The following is a 22,779-nucleotide window of genomic DNA, read 5'->3' on the forward strand; positions in this document are numbered from 1 at the left end:
ATAGGCTGATTCCAGGAGCAGTCTACTAAAATCCAACCAGTGGAAAGGTCACAGTTGTGCTGCTTAGACCCATGTCCAGGTCAGGAAACTTCCGGGACTCAGAGCAGGATGATAAAGCTTGAACTTTATCAGATTGCTTTGGAATTATTGAAAGCTTCTAGATCCCCAGTCTGAGTTGTTCCTGAGATCCTGGAATAGTATATCAATCCTTTGAGAAGGTAGCAGATGAACCGAAGAGGACACAAATGACAGTACCAACAACAGCCCACTTTGTTATCCATTCCCCTTTGATGGATATTCCCTTAGTTTCTATTTCTTTGCCACCACAAACAGGGCTGCTATGAACATTTTTGTAGATGATATTTTTACCTTTTTTACATCATCTCTTCAGGGTGTAGACCCAGCAGTGGTGTTGCTGGATCAAAGGGGATGCACATTTTTGTTGCCTTTTGGGCATAATTCCAAACTGCTCTCCAGAAAGGTTGGATGAGTTCACAGCTCCACCAACAATGCATTAGTGTCCCAGATTTCCCACATCCTTTCCAGCATTGATCATTGTCCTTTTCTGGTCATATTAGTCACTATGAGAGGTCTGAGGTGGTACCTCAAAGGTGTTTTAATTTGCATTTCTCTAATAATTAGTGATTTAGAGCAATTTTTCATATGATTATGAATTGCTTTGATTTCTTCATCTGTGAATTGCCTTTGCATATCCTTTGATAAACCCAAAGAGTCCAGCTATTGGGATAAAAATCCTCTTTTTTTAAAGGATTTTTGCAAGGCAAATGGGGTTAAGTGGCTTGCCCAAGACCACACAGCTAGGTAATTATTAAGTATTTGAGACCAGATTTGAACTCAGGTACTCCTGACTCCAGAGCCAGTGCTCTATCCACTTTGCCATCTAGCTGCCCCTAAAAACCCTCTCTTGATAAAAACTGTTGGGAAAATTGGAAGTTAGTATGGCAGAAACTTAGATTAGACCAACACCTCACACCCTATACCAAGATAAGATCCAAATGGATACAGGATTTAGACATAAAAAACAATACTATAAGCAAATTAGAAGATCAAGGACTAGTTTACCTGTCAGATCTATGGAAAGGGGAACAGTTTATGACCAAGGAAGAGATGAAGAACATCATTAAAAATACACTAGAGGGACAGCTAGGTGACATAGTGGATAGAGTACTGGCCCTGGAGTCAGGAGTACTTGAGTTCAAATCTGGCCTCATGCACCTAATAATTACCTAGCTGTGTGGCCTTGGGCAAGCCACTTAACCCCATTGCCTTGCAAAAAAATCCCTAAAATAAAATAAAATAAACTAGATAATTTTGATTGCATTAAATTGAAAGGCTTTTACACAGACAAAACCATTATAACCAAGATAAAAAGAAATGTAGTAAATTGGGAAACAGTTTTTATGACTAGTGTTTATGACAAAAGGACTCATCTCTAAAAATACCCAAGGAAAGTTTTAAAGAAAAACACAATTGAGGCACAACTTGAACCAGAGGTTTTGGAAGAAATAAAGAGGTAAGAAGATCAACCTGAGATTATAAATAAATGGAAGCACTAGAAGAAAAAGGAAAAAAAAAACCCACAAAAGAACTATGGAAATAAAATGGAAAAGGGAATGAGCTGCTTGGCCCAAGAAGAACAGAAATTTCCCTAAGCAACATGGAATGACAGATCAAATAGAACAGCACAAGAACTGAGGGAGGTAGAGTTTATCTTATGTCCATTTTATAGATGAAGAAATTGAGACTGAGACAAGTGATATGGCTTATCCAGAGTCATACGTCTAATAAGTATTTGAGGCAGAATTTGAACTCTGATCTTCCTGCCTCCCCATCCCACCAAGTCCATCATTATCTCTATTCCACTATGCTACCCTTTAGTTGCTGATGAAGGATGGCAGTCATCATTGTCACCCAAAGTCTTCCCCAGGTCTCTCATCCCAGCATGATTATGACTAGGTAGAGAGAGAGGAAGAACATTGAAGATCCAATGGTAGAGTCTTATGAAAACCCAGAGGCAGAAAACTGGACCAGTCATCAAGGTATGAATTCAATTACACCCTCAGAGGGGCCTTCAGAAATGGTGGCTGGACACCAAGAGCTCATCTAACAGCAATTTGAATCCATTGACCAGGACATGTCAGCAGTCATTCAGTCCAACAAAGGATTCCCCACTATGATCCATTCACCAGGTGGATACCCACTCTCTGCATGAAGACCTCCAAGGAAGAAGAATCTGCCCTTCTTTGATGGAACTGTTGGGCAAGTGTAATTGTTAGAGTCTCCCCTCACCCAAGACAAAGCCTTAATCTGCATTTATGCAACTTCCAACCATTGCTGCATGTTTTACCTTCTAGGACCAAGCAAAGTCACTTTGATTTCTCCTCTCAATGGAGAGTCCTCCAAATATTTGAAGAGAATTCTTATGTCCCTCCTGAGTAAACATGTCCAGTTCTTTCAATTAATATAATAAGGGAGAACTGGTTCTTTTATAATATAATAAGAGAACAGGTTCTTTTCCCATCATTATAATACAATATTGTAAATAAATCCAATTACAATTCTGCCTTACAAAATGGACAAAAGTACCAAATTTGGAGCAATTTATTGAAGGTCAGGACATTGAAGGCAGAGAAGGGAGATAGTGTGAAGGGTAGATATTAAAGGATAAGATTGAATTAAGTTGGATTAATAAGTCAGAGATATCTCTGGGCAATGTGTGGGCTCACACTGGGTTCTCTAAGAATTCACCACTTCTGTGTGAAGGGAGACCTCAGAAAGTTCTAAACCCCAAAGTTCAATAAAATCATCTCATCCTAAACTTGGTTTGGGGGGAGGCAACTCCACCAATTAGGGAAGCCACTCCTGGTGGAAAGATCCATAACCCTTTGTCCGCAAAAGCTGCTGTCCAGTAGGAGCTGGAGGGTTGGGGGGGGGGGGCTGAGTGGGATGCTTCAGGACAGGAAGAAAAGGGAAAGAATACCTTAAGAGGAAAAATATGGCTGGAAAGCAGATGAGGCCACTTTGGAACTAATATGAGCTTGTTTCATGTTAGCTAAGAGCTAAGAGAGTTGGGTAATACTTTGCCATTAGCATTTTTCCCTCCAGTAAGAGCTGAGAGGTTTGTGGGAGCAATGATTGAAGACTCCTTCCCTCTGAGATTCCCAGATTCCGTGATTTGTTGCTAATGGGGAGAACTGGTGCCATTAGTACATCTTTGGACTAGCCCTGGTTAGTTCTTTCAATCCCTCTGCTGGGATGCCATTTGACTGCTCCTGTGTGAGCTCTCTCCCCCTCCCCTCTCCCCTCTCCCCTCTCCCCTCCCCCCAGCCCCAATCCCAAGCCAGCACCTTCTCCAGATGAACATTTTTCTTGCAGAGCCAGAACTGTCATTGATACAGTTTTGTCTTGAGGCCCAGAATTCTGGGAGAAGGGATGTGTTTCCTCCTCTGACATGGCTGGCTAGTAGCCCAGACCGAATGGGGTGGGACCACTGTACTGGGAGTCATTACCTCCCACCTTGTGAAAATGTTCCTTGTGTCAGCATTGACTTTGGAGGAAGGCGCTTCGTCGATCCTGATAAGTGTGAACCTGTACAGAAACTCAAGTGAAAGGTGTATTTGCTGAGATATTGGTATAATGGGGAGGGCTGGCCAATGAGGACCAGGCCTCAGACAATGATTTGACTCTCCTTTACTGCTGGGATATATAGAGCATGAACAGATATTCCCTTTCTCCTCCCAATTCAATCTGTGAAATGCTGGAAGCTGATTCCAACCATCAGGCCTTGGACTTTGTCTTTTGTGAGGAGGAAGAACTTTCTAATTGACCTTAGGACCAGGAGGACTGAAGACTTAGATGCCACTGATCCAAAAGAATAGACCTGGTGATTTCCCTTGACAAGGAGACATGAAATCTTAATTTGAAGTCATCAGGAATGAGAGACCCATTAAGTGGTCACCCTTCTTTGAGAAAGCTCTAGTTATTAAAAGATTTTCTCTTATTTCAAGCCAAAATATACCTCTCTGCAGCTTCTTTCCCCTACTCTTATCACTTGAGGTCAAATTTCTCTCACTTAAGTCTTTCAAATAGATGAAGGCAGCTGTCCAACTATCCCCAGAACGTCCCTCCATCTAATGTATCCTACAGTCCTCATCATCTGAGTCACTGTTTTCTGGAAAACTCCAGTTTGACAAGGTTTCTTCTCAAGGGAGGCACCCCCAACTGAATACAGCCTTCTAGGAGCATTCTGAACTGGAGTGGATCCAGTGGGAGGGACTGGCTCCTCTCAGATCTGGAACATTCTGCCTCTCACTGCAAATTAAGATGGCAGTCCCATTGTTGATTGGTACACCACCCCATTGACCTACACCATCGGATTTACAGCCAGCAAAACCCGATATGTCCTGAACATGTGAACCATTCATTAGTCATGCACAAACACAAAAGTTGCGTTCAATAAAGTTAAATGCGAGAATCAGGGAACTTGAAAGAAGGAAAAAACCCCAGGAGTTCAGATAATTACTTGATAATTTCATTTATGCTATAAAATGTCAGAGGGCTCTTACTCTCTTGTGGCTGGTGAAACGCTTCTGGGAGAAGTATACCAGTGTACTTTATTAAAGAAATAAATTTATAATCTGAGCCATCATCTTTTGCTTTAAAAATGAGAGGTCCGGTGTAGCTCTGTTCTAACTCTGGGAAGTCTAGACTCAGGCCATGCAAGTAGCCACCATTTTGCCTCTACTGTTCAAATGCACATTCAGGAATTTTAAATGTGGACAGTTTTATTGTGTAATATATAGCTTGCGGGCAATCTGATGATATATTTAAATAGCATGTGGTTGGTGCTGCAGGGATAATTCCAAAGATTTTCACAGAATCAAAAGTAAAGGATGTTCGAGGTCTAGATTCTTAGGAATTGGAAGTTGGGAAGGAGCTGGTCTAACATAAGGATCCAGATGCCCAAAATGATTTGCCCAATCATTTAGATAGTCAATGGCAGAGATAAAACTTGAGAATTAGTCTTTTGATTTCAAATTTAGTGATATCCCCATAATGCACTGATGTTAGTAAGCAAGATATAATGAAAAAAAAGGTTATTGTTATTGCTGCTGTTTCATATCCATCTCTTCATGAGCCCATTTGGGGTTTTCTTTGCAGAAATCCTGGAGTGCTTTGCTATTTCCTTCTCCAGTTCATTTTACAGATAAGAAAACTGAGGCAAACAGAGTGAAGGGACTTGCTCAGGGTCACACAGCTAGTAAGGATCTGAGGTGGAATTTGAATTCAGATCTTCCTAATTCCAGGCCCAGGACTCAGTATGCTGAGCCGACTAGCTGACATATACTTGTGATGAAGTAAAAGGATCTGAGTTTAAAGCCTGCTATTCCTAACTGTGTGACTTGGAGCTAATCATTTTGAACTCTGAGGTAGAGGTACCTTGTGGAGACACTGAAGGGGTTGGATCAGCGGCCCAGGTGCCTCTCCCTCGTTTAGACTGTCATCCTTTTATGTTGTGTTTATTGAGAACATCTGTTTTTTTTTTTTTTTAGTTGTTTTTTGCAAGGCAATGGGGTTAAGTGGCTTGCCCAAGGCCACACAGCTAGGTAATTATTTAAGTGTCTGAGGCTGGATTTGAACTCAGGTACTCCTGACTCTAGGGCTGGTGCTTTATCCACTGCACCACCTAGCCGCCCCTGAGAACATGTTTTGACCCAGGAAGACTTGCCATGCAGCGGAAAGCTCTCATTGGGTTCACTTTGCAGGAGTTTGTTTTTCTGTTTTACTCACCCATTTTGCAGGTTCAGCCTGATATGATGAGAATGATGTTAATGAGATGGAGAAGGATTTCCCATGAATGGGGACATAAGCCTTTTTTTTTTTTCAAATTATTCTATAGAGCAACTTTTTTTTAGGGTTTTTTTTTTTTAGGATTTTTGCAAGGCAATAAATGGGGTTAAGTGGCTTGCCCAAGGCCACACGGCTAGGTAATTATTAAATGTCTGAGACCGGATTTGAACCCAGGTACTCCTAACTCCAGGGCTGGTGCTCTATCTACTGCACCACCTAGCCACCCCTATAGAGCAACCTTCTGAAACTATATTTCACATTCTGAAACTGACCAGATGTAAATCAGGATTTAAATTTTATTTTTGGAAAAGGATCTTGGTTTTTAAAAGAGAGAATAGATCTTATGGCATCCATTTTCCAGGATCTTTTCTCATCCACTAAAAACTAAAACCATACTCTATTGGAGTTTGTCCTGTTTAATCTGTGTCTAGGACATTCCATATCATATTAAGGTCACCCAAAGATACTGGTCATGAAGCTCATATCATTTTGCTGTCAATTATATTCCAAAATTAAGTCACTAAGTATTCCTTCCATACTCACTGTGTACTCTTCTCCACCTCTATATAGGTGGCCATTCTGAGGCTGACAATGATGGTGGAGTCCCTGCCCCAATTCACCACCTCACCTAAATCGCAGCCACTGCTCCCTTCCCTTCCCACTGACTTGCCAAAATTCTCCAACTTCACCCAGTTGCCATGTTCTTCCCTTTTCTCTTCCTCAAGTGTGTCTCTGTCTATTCAAATGTAAACTCCTCCAGGGTTGGGGTCATTTTCCTCTTCTTTTTATATTTCTAATGCTTGGCACAATGCCACATGCTTGGAGAACATGTACCAAGAACTAAGCCTTCTTCACTTTTCCACACATTATGGTGGTTATTCTCTTCTGTCTGCTTAAGAGAGGTCAATGTTTATTTTATTCAATTTATTTATTTTGAGTTTTACAATTTTCCCCTAATCTTGCTTCCCTTCCCCCACCCCCCACAGAAGGCAGTCTGTTAGCATTTAACATTGTTTCCTTGGTATACATTGATCTCAGTTGAATGTGATGAGAGAGAAATCATATCCTTAAGGAAGAAAATAAAGTAGAAGAGATAGCAAAATTACATAAGATAATGGGTTTTTTTCTCCTAAATTGAAGGTAAAGTCTTTGGTATTTGTTCAAACTCCACAATTCTTTCTCTGGATACAGATGGTATTCTCCATTGCAGACAGTCCGAAATTGTCCCTGATTTCTGCACTGATGGAATGAGCAAGTCCATCAAGGTTGATCATCACCCCCATGTTGATGTTAGGGTGCACAGTGTTCTTCTGGTTCTGCTCATTTCACTCAGCATCAGTTCATGCAAATACATCCAGGCTTCTCTGAATTCCCATCCTTCCTGGTTTCTAATAGAATGTACAAATGGCACAATTCATTAAGCCATTCCCCTATTGATGGACATTCACTCAATTTCCAATTCTTTGCCACCACAAACAGAGCTGCTATGAATGTTTTTGTACAAGTGATGTTTTTACCCTTTTTTCATCATCTCTTCAGGGTATAGACCCAGTAGTAGTATTGCTGGATGAAAGGATATGCATGTTATTGTTGCCATTTGGGGCTAATTCCAAATTGCTCTCCAGAAATGTTGGATGAGTTCACAGCTCCACCAACAATGCATTAGTGTCCCAGATTTCCCACATCCCTTCCAACATTGATCATGGTCCTTTCTGGTCATATTGGCCAGTCTGAGAGGTGCGAGGTGGTACCTTGGAGATGCTTTAATTTGCATTAAGAGGGGTCAATCTTATGATAATTCTAACTCCCTTGCCAAGGCTAAAATTTCCTGTTTAGTACACATGGCTAGGATGAGATCTTTGTTCTGTATTAACATAGCTTGAAGAGATAGGGCAGCTAGGTGGCACATTGAATTAAGCACTGGCCTTGGAGTCAGGAAGAGGGGAGTGTGAATACAGTCTCAGGCACTTGACACTTACTGTGTGACCTTGGGTAAGTCACTTCACCCTGACTGCCTCACATCCAGGACCATCTCCAGTCATCCTGATTCATATCTTTCCACTGGACTCAGCTGACTCTGGAGGAGAAAGTGAGGCTTAGCATAGGCCCCCTCCCATGTGCTTGTCATGGTATTACCTCCCCTGATGTCACAGTCTTCTCCATAAACAAAGACAACCATCACCATCATCTTGAAAAGAGTGTGAATTTTACTCATTTTAGTTATCATTTGTTGAATCATGATCTTGATAATATCAGTGTTCTATATTGTCCAGTCATTACTTCACTATTGAAGTTAAAACTTGAAGTCATCCCCTTCCTTTGCCTTGGTTTTTAAAAGAGAGAACAAACAGATCAAATGTGGAAGAGTTATCTCTGGCTCCTGGTCTATACAGCTACACTGAGTTATAGGGGCTGTATAGGTGTTTGAGGAGGCTGAATCACTGGAGGATAGACTCTTTAATGATCTCCCAAACTTTACCTTTGATGGAATCCTCATCCAGCATAATACTACAAGTTTGAAGGTGACTTATAAGTCTCTCAATAGAGTTGACTCTCTAATGAAACCAAGAGATTTCCACTTCTGTATTTGTGTGTGTTGTCAGGGTGTATGCGTGTGCATGTTGGGGATGGGTAACCCTTGGGTATACTATGAATCTGAAGAGGCAAATCATTATGCTTTGGAGATTTAGAACCCTGGAAAAGAGAGGAAAGTTGTCATGACTATTTAAGCCTTGGTTCCAAGCCTTTCGTATTCTGAATTCTTTGTCAGTATCCAGATAGAAATTACAGTAAACTGAGGCATAAAATTCCTAGCCTATTTAATTTATTATTAAGGATAGCAATTACTAATAAAATGAGACTCCTGACTCCTCAGTCAGCCAGAAAGAGCACAAGGTGAGGTAAAGTAACCTTTTCGTGGTTTTTGTGGGAAGCACAGAACTAATAGTAGGACACATCATAAATGGAAAATTATATGATTGGTTACAAAGTCTGAAATGTCACAGATGATTGAAAATATGTGATAGAATGAAAATCTGGAAAGCAGGGCTAGCAACAACCCCCTACTGGTTCTACGTAAAGCTCGTTTGTAGTAGCCACACGCATAGATCCAGTCACAATGATATCAGATCAAACTTTCATGAAGGACATCCAATTTTGTAAAGAAAACAGACTTCCTGGTGCCCACCTGCATCTTTCGAAGCTAGTTAGCAAGCTGAAATCTCTCTCTTAATTGTACATGGGTATACAAGGCTTGTTAATAAGATAACAAATCTCTCTTAATTAATTGTGCATGGACAGTAAGATATGTAGAGATAATATATTTCTTTGACTTGAGGTGATTAATGAGACAACAGTTCAGAGGGGAAGGCTGAACTTCTGAACTTACAAGCAAGTCTTAGGCTATTACAAAATAGAATTAATTACAAAAGAATTAAATATAAAATATAAAATCAACATTTGGTTTATTCGTCAGGGGAAAAAATTGTTTCATATGCAGTGTATTATTATCTTAAGTCCTTTCAAGGAGCTAAAGGTTATTTTGTTGTTGCTGTTTCTGTAGAGAATTAGATAAGAGTCAAATTCGGGTGTTTCTCAGGGGAAAAATCAAGATGGAGGCATGAACCAAAGTGATTCTATAACAAGTTCCCAAGAGTAAAACCAGTTCGAATAAACATAAAAATCTTCTGCTTCAGGTCACAGGTTGCACAAACACATCCTTTCAATTTGGTCTGTCTCATAGTAGAACCAGAAACATTAACATAAATATATCAAGGAACTCTGGGTTAAGGTATATGCCCTTCTTATTGGATTCCATATTTAGTGAAGAAGGAAACTTGGATATTCTCAAGTCTGAGTTATCTAAGTGTCTTTACTGAGGAGGAAACAGAGTGGGTAGAGAACTGATATATTCTATTACCCACTAGTATATCCTTATACTAAAAACAGTGGAGTGGGGAGTCAAAGCACAGACCTCTAAATCCTGTCTTTACTCTTTCAAATGTTCTCCTGCCTGGAAAGAGTGGGAGAAAACAACAAACACAGGAAAATGACAAGCATATGAGAGAGAAACTCAGCATTTCAGTAACTTCCTCACTTTGATGTCAGGTATCCTAAAGTTCCCATAATCCCGTGTGTCTTTTTGGACATTCTCCCAACCGGCTAATCTCATAAGTGTGAATGAGCCAAGAAGTCATTTAATTCAACTCACCTATGAAAAGGATCTTTTTAAAAAAATCCTCAAATAGGGCAGCTAGGCGCTGTAGTGACTAGAGCACTGGCCCTGGAGTCAGGAGTACCTGAGTTCAAATCCGACCTCAGACACTTAATAATTACCTAGCTGTGTGGCCTTGGGCAAGCCACTTAACCCATTTGCCTTGCAAACATTAAAAAAAAATCCTCAAATAATGGCCATTCAGTCTTAAAGATCTCATAGAAGGCAGTGGGGAGCTGACCACTTCGCAGAGTAGCCACTACACTTTGGATAACTTGAATTGTTAGGAAATTGGAAATTTCCCAAATGACTTGTGCCAAACCTAGATCCTTTTCCACTCATTAATCCTTGTCTTGCTTTTCTATCATCTATATTAACATTGCCATATTGCTAACTGCAATCCTGCTTTGCTGTTTCTCACAAAGGACACACATCTCCTTGCCTTTGTGTCTTTCCCCGGTTGTCTTTTATGTCTTGAATTTTCCCTTCCTCTCCTTCCTTTATTCAGTATGCCAGCAAATTTGGAAAACTCAACAGTAGTTACTGAATTGGAAAAGATCAGTTTATGTCCTTATCCTAAAGAAAGATAAGGCCAAGGCATGTTCAAATTCTTACCAATTGCACTCATTTCACATGCCAGTCAGATTGTACCTAAAATTCTGGCAGCATCAGCTTTTGTGAGAAGAGTTGTCTGGTTTTTGAAGGGGCAGAAGAACTAGAGACCAAATTGCCAGTATTTTCTGGATAATGGAAAAAAGCAAGGGAGTTTTAAAAAAATCAACTTCCGGGGGGCAGCTAGGTGGCACAGTGGATAAAGCACTGGCCCTGGAGTCAGGAGTACCTGGGTTCAAATCCCATCTCAGACACTTAATAATTACCTAGTTGTGTGGCCCTGGGCAAGCCACTTAACCCCATTTGCCTTGCAAAAAAAAAAAATCAACTTCTGCTTCATTGACAGCAGTTAAGCCTTTGTGTAGATCACGACAAAATGACACAAGTCCTCAAAGAGAGGACAGTTCCAGATCACTTTGCTTGTCTCCTAGGAAATCTGCACACAGGTCAAGAAGCAACAGATAGAACTAAGACAACTGATTGGTTTAGGAATAGGAAAGTAATGGAACCTTATTTATTTAGCTTATCTACAAGCTGGATTAACCAAAAAGCTAGAATTAAGGTTGCTGGGGGAAATATTAACAATCTCAGATATGTAGGCAGTGCCATACTGATGGCAGAACGTGAAGAATTAATTCATTCTTGATGACAGTGAAAGAAGAGAGTGAAAAGCTAACTTGAAGTTTAACAATTAAAAAATCCTAATATCTTGACCACTGGTCCCACTTATAAATAGGTAGAAAATAAATGGAAACTGAGTCAGATTTTATATTTGGGGGTTCAAAGATCACTGCAGATGGAGACCACAGCCATTAATTAAAAGATATGTGCTCCTTGGAAGAAAAGATATGGTAAATCTGGACAGAAAACTAAGACAGAGATCAGATTGCCAACAAACAAAGCTGTTTTTTTTCCCCTTTCCAAGTAACAATGCATGGCTTTGACTATAATGAAAGCTGAGAGTCCTAGAATCCATACTTTTGAATTGTGGTTCTGGAGAAAACTTTTGCAAGTCCCTTGGACAGCAAGGAAATCAAATAAGTCAAAACTTAGAGAAATTCATCCAGGCTATTCACTGGAAGGTCAAATACTGAGGCTGAAACTAATTCTTTTTCTACAAAATAAGAAGATAGGATTCATTGGAAAGTAATCTGATATTGAGCAAAATTGAAGGAAAAGGTGATGTTGGGATGTTTGGTGTCATGGAAGCATTGTGAGCTTGGCCAGATTTTGAGAGATAATGGAGTATGGAAGGTGTGCTACAGTCCTTGGGATCATGGTATCAAATGCTACTGAGAGACTGAACAGCAACAACAATCCTCTCAGCTTCCTTTGTTTCCCACAAGATTCAGCTCAAATCCCACCTTCTTCAGAAGATCTTTGGAGTCTGTCTCACTGCTGGAGCCTTCCCTTTGAGATTACCTTTGATTTAATCTATGTATATCCCCTCTTCCCATGTTGTCCCCTCCTTTACAATGGGAGCTCCTTAAGAATAGAGAATGATATTTTCCTTTTTTGTGTCCCCCTGAACTTAGCACCATGACAAATACATGGTTTGTACTAAATGCTTGTGGCCTAGAAAACTCCATATTAATTCTCTCTTTCAGCATAATAACATTCCATCATATTCATGTTCCAGCTTGTTTAGCCATTTTTCCAGTTGATGAACATGTACTTGGTTTCCAGTTCTTCACACATTTAAAAATAAATATTTTGGTTATGTGGGACATTTCCTCTGCCCCCAATTTGTTTAAAAAAATCTCCCTTAGATATATACCCAGGAATGAGATCTCTGAGTTTGCATATCTCTTTAGATGACCATTTTGGTTATCATAACCTACTGGTTAATCACCCTGTTTCATATCCCACACCAATCATTCCTTCAGGCAGACGTCAAAATGACATTTCTACAATGCATTTGATTATACCACACCTCTATTCAATAAAATCCAGTGGGTCCTGTTGATTCCTGAATCAAAAAGAAAACTCTGACTTAGAAAACCCTCTTTATAACCAGCCTCTCTACCTTGCCTTTCCATTGTTCCTAGACCTTATACATCCTCCCTCTGCAATCTATTCTACAATCTAATGACATTGAGCTTCTTGCTGTTCCTCCCATGAGACATTTTATCTCCCAACTTAGAGAGCTTTTACTTCAAAGAAACAGTGAAAGGTGCCAAAAGATACCAAAGAAAAAAGCAGACCCCCCCTGTGAGGCATCACACACACACACACACACACACACACACACACACACACACACACACATACATTTATTCATTAAGGCTAATGTTGAAGTTTACTCATGAGACCAGTCCTAGGTGGCAGCAGAACAGTGGGAGATCTCTGCACCACCCTTAGGTCAGGTCAGAGATTATACAGAAAGAGAACAAAGGCTTCGTGTCTCACAGGGCCCAAGGTCACATCAAGTTCTCCTATGGGATAGTTGGGCTTCTTTGGGGGTTTACATTCTCTGTGGAGTCACGGATCACATTCTCACACACTCTGGCTTCCATCTTACAACATTCTTGTTTGCTCGTCCTCTCCCACTACAGAACACAAACTCTTTGAAAGTAGGTATCATTTTGCTTTTCTTTGTATCCACAAGATTTATCACAGTGCCAGTCAGATAGTAGGCACTTAATGATTGCTAGCTGATTCCTGTCTCTAGAGACTTTGGCTTCTAATTTCTCCAGCCTCTGGCTTACAACAAATTCCTTTTTGTGTGCTGAGTTTGGGTTTGTTTATTTGTTGGGTTTCTATTTTCTTAATGAATGTGCAGTTCATTACATATGCATCTGTATCGAAGTCATAGGTAAATTCTCCTTTTCCTCTCTTTTAAACAGGTCTCTTTTCTGTCTTCAGAATTTTATTCTTGAGCATCTCCTCTACTGTTTGGGGTGAATTAGAGTTCACAGCATCCTCCTTTTCCCTTCTCTGAATCCTCTGAAGGCTGAGCTGTTCAGAACTAAGGGTGTATGTTGGGAATTCTTGAATTTCTTTTGTTTTCTCAGAGACAGGAGGCTTATTGATTGGAGCATTGACTTGGATTCAGGAGAGATCTGAGTTCAAATCCTTGCCTCAGGCTGTTCCTACTGGTGTGACTGTAAACAAGTTGTGGCCTGTTTGCCTCACTTTCATCATTTACAAAGTGGGAATAATGATACTACCAACCTACCCAAATTAGTGTGAGGGTAAATGAGATGGTATTTGTAGAGTGCTCTGCCAACCATAACATGTTAGATAAATTGTAATTTGTATTTTTCTAATATGCGAGTGATTACTCCTTGGGTCCCGATAATATCTGCAATTTATCCCTATTGCTGAGAATGAGTCTAGGACAGCACCTCTCCTTATTACTTCCCCTACATTTCAAAGGATGAAATTTTCATTTATCAACAATTTGGTAACCGCATGTTAAATGAACTAGTGAAAAGGTGACATTAGCATGTGATAGACTAATAACTCCTATTTATATCAGCCTTTCCCTTATACAAAGCCCTTTCTTCACAACACCTGTGGGGTGGGGGTGGGGATAGTGCATGCATAATGATCTCCATTTGATAGATAGAGGTAATGAGATTCTTTGTGTTTGCATAATTTAATATTTCAGTGAAAGCTACTTCCTTCATTGGTGTCGATCCCAACTCACCCAAGTCTTCTTGGTCATTCCATGGGGATTTCTGCTGCTATATCATCAATACTTGGGCAATTTATGGGGTATGTACATGGAGTAGATTTATCCTAGTCTCTCCATCACAGGACCTTTAGAGAATCCATAAGGATCTTGACAGGTGAGGAAAATCCCAAAGCGATGTTTGTCAAACACTCCTGAGATGTGAATGAGGGAACAGTTCTTTCCTGTTGGCCTCACCACTCTCTCAGCAGCTCAATCTTTTTCTGTTCAGAAGCCAAATTTGATGAGGAACTCTCTAGCTCCAGGTGTAGACATTGGAGCCTCAGAACTACCAGAGGGCTGGGGGTCACCTAGTCAACTTGGCCAGGCTAAAAGCTGCCATCCAGAGTTTGCTGAGCACCTACTCTGAGGTTCATCCTGCTCCCTTCTCAAATGGTCCATTCCACATAGGGTAGCCATCCAGTCTAAAGTTCCTTCTTACCAGCTTTTACCCAGGACTCCTCACTCTTCCCTCAAGGGTCAGGTAGATGCTATGGTAGGATCCTTTACTCTTCTTTGCCTGTTCCACCGTGCCTTACATTTAACTGGACCATCCAGAGACAATGACATCAAAATACAATGGATGTTGCCAGTAATTGCCCTTTAAACAAGAAAAGAGAGGCCTCATCACTCTTTACCATTTCCAAAGAAACCAGAAATCAGAAATATCACAGGGACAAAATCAGAAAATATCACAGGGATATATTTAACTTTCATAATGCTCATTTAAGTGAAATCAAATGAGTTAATGGCCACAAAAGGGCTCAAAAGACTGGAAAGTCTTCCAGAAATGTGCAAAATTCTCCTCCTTAAAGTATTAATATTGTAATTGAGAACACTTAATGACATAGTCCTTGGCATTTACTTTTCATCCTCTAATCACTTAGATACACTGAAAAATTAATACAGGGAAGCTTTCTTTCTGATTATTGCTATATTTCTAATTAATTTCCTTTTCCTTTCTATGTTGAAGAGCCAACAAACCACAGCACTGTTAAGAGATTATTCCCGTCACAGTTTTGCAAATCACTTTTTGGAGCTCCTTAGAAAAGTGACATTTTCATTTGCTGCTATAGTGAATGCTCTGGAGCACAAGAGGCCTTGGGAGCTTTCTGTCTGGGTACCATTCACAAGCAAACAAGGGGAAGTGAGCAGAGCACAAAGCTAGTTTTCATAAAGGCCAGGAGCAGCCGTGGCTTCCTTGTGCCAGACATAGGAAGAAGAGCAAGGTCCCATTACATCCTGCAGAAGTGGCCTCTGGGCTTTCTTCTGTGACCATTTCTGCATTTCTGTCTTTAGACTTCTATTCAGGGGTGGTAAATGCATTAACTCTGCAGCCACTGCTAGTTTGATGGATGAAACCCAGAAAAAGCTTTTTTCTAAACACACTTTGCTTATTTGATGGATGTTTTCATTGTTGCCTTTTCCCTGGGGGGGCTCTTTGTGTGCAAAATGTCTCATCTGAATGCTGCCCTCCACCAATCCATTTTTATGTCATTTTAGATGTGTCCCATGTTCCTATTCTCATTGGAGTGAGAGCCTAGTCCTCTCATCAATCTATTGAAAAAGGCTCTGGCAGATACTTATATTTCTAATATGTGGGATGCTGCCCAGTATTATATTTTTATCCCCAAGACCAGAGGTTAGATGAAGGTTACTGCTCATCCAAGGAAATATTCAAGGGAAATATTTCATCTTGGAAATGTAGTCATTGTGTGACTGTATTTCTTTGTAGAATTTTATAAAAAATAAAGCAACATATTATGTATAAGTTCAAAAGGACCATCGAAGGGATCCAATCTAACCTTCCTATCTTCAGATAGAAATCCCAGTTGAGAAGCTGGGGTTTTTTTTTTCCTGTCTTCTGGCAAACTTCAAGGAAAAAACCATCTGCCCTCAATGCTTCCTCTTTCTTTCTACTAATGAATTCCTCAATCCATAGTTCATTTGACTCCTTCTCTATCATTCTGTTGAAACTTCTCTTTCTCCAAAGTTACTAGTTACCTTTTCCTTTCTCCTCATGGCTTTCATTATGATATGTTATTAAAGTTTCCCTTCTGGCTTTGGGACCATTATTCTCTCTCTCTCTTTCTTTTGGCTTGTTATCACAGAATTCCATAACTGAAAAGGGTCTCAGTAATAACCAAATCCAGTCAAGAATCAGTGAATTTAGTATTGGGGGAATGAATCGTCTTCATGGTATACTCAAAAAGTATCATCCTTTGATGGCATCCCTAATTCACAATCTAGCAAGGCAGCTGAGTCCACGTTGGGATAGCTCGAATTGTCTCAAAGATTTGCTTCACATTAGGTCTAAACTTACCTCTTTGAAACATCTATCTATTGTTTCTGGTTCTTCTCTCTAAGGGCCTATAGAAGTCTAATACCTCTTCTGGATAACAGTCTTTCCATTTTTTTTAAGGACTGATATCACCCTTTCCACTCATTTTTCTTCTCCTAGCTAAACACTCCTTTTATGTCATTAGCATAAATCATAAAATGTTAGAGGGGGAACCTCAGTGATCATCTGTTGTTGTTCATTTGTTGCACTTTGATTCTTCATACCTTCAGGGACTACAGCACTCCAGACCCTTCTATCCTCCTCTGTTTTCCAAATGACACCATCTCTCTGTCTTGTCCTCTTGACCTTCAATCTTTCCCAACACCAGGGTCTTTTCTAAGAAGTTCTAGCTTCTCATTATGTGACCAAAGAATTTAAGCTTCAGCTTCAATAGTGTCCCTTCTAGTTAATAGTCTAAATTAATTTATTTAATTAATGATTGATTTGATCTTGCTGTCCAGGGGACACCATCATTCAAAATATTAGTTCTATGGATCTCCGTTCACCCTTCCAATAAGTGTTGGTAGTCCCTAAGATTCCATCCTTGTCTCTCCTCTCTATTGACTCTCTTCCTTGGTGATATCACCCATTCCTATGACCTCAGTTATCACTTCCTTGTAAATGCCTCCCAAATCTAATCAAGTTTGACCCCGTCTCTAAGTATGGAGTTTTTATCTACCAGTTGTCTCACCTGGGCATCAAATTCAACATGTCCAAAATGGAACCTAGTTGACACTTAATAAAAGAGTGTTAAATGACTGGATAGAATGATAGTGTATCTCTCTAGTACTTTACAGTTTGTGGAGTACTCTACAGATTGCAGGATATGGCTCACGACATTCTTGAACAATTGCTTTCTCCCATCCCAACTGATCGAAGAACTATAGAGAAGGAGGAAAAGTCAACACAAGCAATGAGAGCTTGAGATCATGGATAAAATAATGTTTTCCCTAACAAGGCGTGAAGTTCCCTGTTTACGACAGATAGAAAGCACAGATCCCAGAAACTAGACTGATCATGGTCATCTTTCAAAAGTGAGACAACACCCTTTCACTATGCAGTCAAGGAGCTCTGATAGGTGAATTAGGAGACACTCCAATTAGCAGAAGTTCAGGGAGCCAAGACAGGAGAAAGTTCTAAGGATTTTGATGTTATGGGTTGAGAAGGAAGTCAGCCCTGGATGCAGGAGCAGAGCTAAGTAGAAGAGGAGACCCAGAGAGGCTGACTGAGTAACCTAACCACTTATGTCCCTGACCCAGAAGGAGCAGAATAAGGACAATATGTTCAAACCATACCTTTCTGAATGACCCTGTTGGGGCAACAATCTAAAGGCATCTCGGTGCTTAGGAGAGACTTCTCTGCTGCCACAAAAGAAAAACTCAGGAAGAGACTATGCATAGAGTTCCTATAAGAGCAAGACAAAGCAGGGAGCTTGAGTGATGTGACTCTAACCCTCCACTATCTATATTTTATGAAGGTTTTAAAATTTAAAACCACCAAGTATTTTTCAAAGCATCAATGTCTTCCTAATTTATGTTTGTTAGCGAGGACCTGACACATGGCGAAGATGCTTATCCAGTGACTGATTATTGTTGTTAGTATAATAAAGGTCATAATTATTACTGTAAAAAGTTCTATCACTTGCAAAGTGAAGAACAGAAATATCAAGACTTTGGATATGAAAGAAAGTCCTTTGAGATAACTCCCAATTTCGTGGGGGCTATGGCAGTGGGGGACCAAAAATGGGAGGGAAGAAAGTCAGCATCATAGACACATAGGAAGCACTTGGCAAATATTGTTCCATTTGATCCTTTGCAGATGGAGTTTCTTCCACTTTCCTGGGCTGTTTTTCCATTTACATAGCCACTGCTGCCATCTGGATTAAGACTCTCTCATCCTGCTATGCCCACTTTAAGGCCCAATCCACCTGTCTTGAGGCCCTCTTCTTCCCATTCGCTTAATAAACATACAGGCTCTCTAGGCTAAGACTGCCATCTTAGAAATGGATATATTGAGTCAGGGAGAGATCAAATGGTATGCCCAAGGTCATACAAGTAGAAAGTAGGAAAACCAGATATCTTACTGTCTGATCTTGTTACCTCTTAGACTTCTTGTCTCTTCTCTAAGGATCTGATTTCTCTCTCATCACACTCAATTTGGATCAAGATACAACATGGATACAAAGTAAAGACTCACAGAGTGCTTTCCGTGGGGGGGGGGGGGGGGGGGTTGGGGGAGGGAAGTAAGATTGGGGGGAAAATTGTAAAACTCAAATAACACCTTTAATAAAAATAAATTTAAAAAAATAATAAAGTTAGACTTTGAGCCAGTAATGACTGGGGTTAAAAAAGAAAGTAGGAGTGTCAAAATTTGAATCCGGGAGATATGGTTTCAAACCCAGGGCTCTTCTTACTCTACTCTCTGCTTTGCCATTTGTTGCCAAGCTCATGAATTCTCTCCTCAGCCTGTAAAAAACTCACAGTATCTAGGAATTAGGAGGTGCTAGACCCTCTCTGGTGTCCCATAGCCCTAGTTATATAGGGTATAGTAGTTATTTCTGGGCACCAAATATGAAGAAGGATTCTGCTGAGCCAGACAGCAATGGGAGGAAAGACTTGAAGATGGAGAAGGATCTTCAATGCATCATTATGCCAAATGAGAACTGGGGAAAGGAACGGGTCATGTTTATCCAGGAAAGGTGAAGACTTAGAACGGACGTGAGAGTTCTTCTCAAATATGTGGAGTGCCATCTTGTGGAAGAGGGGTTGGGTTTGGGAAGTTGAATGTCCCTCATTTCAACCATTGACTCTCTGCCTGGACTCCTTCCTCACAAGTCAATATATCCCCATCCCAATGATTTTGCACTCTAAACTGTCATTCTAAAATTACATTTCTCTCCCTTCCCCCACTCCCTCAAAACTCCTCCCCAATGTTCTATTCCGATCTAACCATCTATTCCACTGTACTCTAATGCTTGTTCTATAGTTAACACAGCTGAGATTTTTTTCATTTTTGTGCCTATTATCTCCTCCCAGGAAAATGCAAACCCTTTAGGCTGATGACTATTTTTGCCTTTTCTTTGTATCCCAATACTTAGCAAAATATGAGGAGCATACCAGGAATTTAAGAAATACAAGGTGAATGACTGACTGGTCATCTAGAAGATACTTTTGCATTCTGCAGTCACAAATAAATCTTTGGAGAACCTTTTTTCATCTCTGGGTAGCATCACATTTTAGGAATAACTTACAAATATATAAGTGGCATAGCATCCAGAAGAAGGTAATGAAGATAGCAAGGAGCTTTGAGATCATTATATAGGGCAATTGGTTAGGGGAACTGGGGATTTTTTTAGCCAGAATGGGGAGAAAATATAGAGGGGGAACATGGTAATTATTTTTAAGTATTTAATGGGTTGTCATATAAGGTGAAAAGAATAAGAATCATGTTTGGTCCAGTTTGTCATGACTCTGAGACTCACTCTCCACTAGGCTACCTCATCTCTCATCTATATATATATATATATATATATATATATATATATATATATATATATATATATACACAATATGAGGACAAGATAAAATAAACTTGAGGCTTCTCAAGTATGACTTACTAGAATTACAATGTCCCAAATTTCATCTATCTTTTACTTCTACCCTTCAAATCCCGAGCTTCCTTCAAAGCATTGTTCATGTGCCACCACCCACAGGATGACTTCCCTGATTCATTCAGACATTTTCTCTCTCTTGAAATTATACTGCTTTTACCTTTTATCTGCATCTCTGTCTATGTATTTCTCTCTAGGTTGAATGTAAACTCCTTGAGGGCATGGATTGATTCATTTTTTTATATTTCCTAGCACATGATATATAATGATGATGATGATGATGATGATGATGATGATGATGATGATGACAAGGATAGCTAGCATTTATAGAATTCTTTAGTGTCCAAAGTGTTAACCTGAGTTATTTCATTTGAACCTCACCAGAAGAAGACAAGTGCTATTCCAGCTTTACAGCTGAGGAAACTTAAATTGAGAGAGAGTAAATGACTTGCCCAGGGTCACACAGCTAGTAGGTAAATAAGGCAGGGTTTGAACTCAAGTCTTCTTGACTTCAAGTTAGTACTCTGTATTGTTGAATTCAGTTCCACCGTAGGCTGACTCTAGTTTCCCCCTGTGGAGTGGGGTGACATTGGGTTCTCAAAATCCCTTCTTGAAGGTCCTGCCATACTGGAAATGATTTGAATATAGGTCTAGGAATAGGTGAATTTGGTCTAATAACATCAGAGCAGTGAAGCTGCTCTGAGAGGGTTATCCCTCAGGGAAGAATTTGGCCACAGCCAACTCATTACATCTTCTAATAGGGCATGAGGGCCTTGGGATGTGCTTTGGAGTAAGAAGCCCTGATGGACTCCCTGATTAACTGAACTTGAAAGCATGACTCTGAAGGTCAGTTTAGTAAAAACAGGCATTCAATCATTTGCTTGACCAACCAATGAGTTTCACATGAATATCAGAATTATTAATGGACAATGACTACTTCTGAGATTATTAAAAAGAAATGATATCCTTCTTCTAATCTGATAGGAAGCCACCATGAATCTTTGTGGGCAAGCTGCCTTTCTTGGGGTTGCCATGAAATGAATTTTGAACAGATTCTAGAGAACAATCAATCAGATTCTGGCAGTCAAGCTCATGGGAGGCAGTTGACGCCTGCTGTTTATAGCCTAGATGGTTTCTATGATTTCTTCTAATAGAGGTAAAACAAAGAAAAAGAATTCTTTTCCCAACTCCCGATGTCTTTGTTTAAGACTCAGGCTTAGTCAATTTCATTTGAAAATAATTAGTAAACATCTGGCCACGTCCCACCATTTCCCTCTGAGGAATAATGATTCTTTCCACTTGGATGAGTGTTGATAGGATTCCCCCCAATCATTGTCTCTTATCTAGAGGGGATGGCAAGGGGTGGAAAGGAAGGTGACTTGGATGTTGTTTTGTGTACAACCATGAGAGCCATTCTCTCTTATTTGTATTTAAAAGGATAAAAACCACAAGGATTTGAGCCAGATGTTGAGGCTTAGTCCCCACTGAGAATGTGAATCCCTCCTGGTTGCATTTCTACCAAAATATTAAAAGATTTTTTTCTTCTTAGAAGAGTTCAGTAGTGCATTACACTGTGAACTCCCAGAGGGCAGCAACTATCTTGTGTTCTTCCTCATGTCTTCAGAGCTTAGTATAGTGCCTGGTACTTAGATAGAGCCTAATAAATGCCCATTGTCTGACTGACTTTGTACAAAGTCTTGATGTCCATGATGTAAGAAAAAGTGTGCCATGGAACCACTACTAAGCATCATGAGCTAGAAGTTAGCATCAGATATCACTTAGTCTAAGCCCCCTCTTTAAGGAATTTCACTTCCAGAGATGTTAATGATTATAAATGTCAGAAATGGCAGGACTGAGACTTGGACCCAATGACCTTTGACAGCAAATCCAGCACTCTTCCCCTGAAATTCTACCTTAGTATCCCATCATGGTTCAGATGTGACCCTGAGTAGACAGAACCTCAACTAGGGAGCTGAGCCTTGGAAGCCCACCACCACAAGGTGGGAATTATAGATGGCTGACTTTTAGGTGGGGATTCTTTTCTTGCCATCGCTATTCACAAAACCATCTCTGAAAGACCAACAGGGTCATAATTTATATCAATGAAAGAAGTATTCACATCAAGGAAATCTTTTGAATAGTGGAGGAAGCATGTCTCTCACATGGATGTCTTCCTTGTATTCAGGATTGATTCCCACCTACTTTCAAATACATTTGAGGTAACTTGTCAAAATGCAAGAGGCATCTTGAGTTAAAGGTCTACATAATGGAGAGAAAGCAATAGAAGGAGATAAAAGCCAAGTTCTGACTCTCATGCCAGCCCTTTTTAGTGCTTCACACCCATTCTAGGAAACAACGGTGGTATAGAAAATGCTGCAACAGTTACTGAGGTCCCAATTTGAGAGGAAACAAATCATGATTGGGTGGTCCTTTATTGGGATCACTGGGAACCTGAA

The sequence above is a fragment of the Macrotis lagotis genome, chromosome 6 (genome assembly GCF_037893015.1).
Source record: "Macrotis lagotis isolate mMagLag1 chromosome 6, bilby.v1.9.chrom.fasta, whole genome shotgun sequence".
Lineage (NCBI taxonomy): Eukaryota > Metazoa > Chordata > Mammalia > Peramelemorphia > Peramelidae > Macrotis > Macrotis lagotis.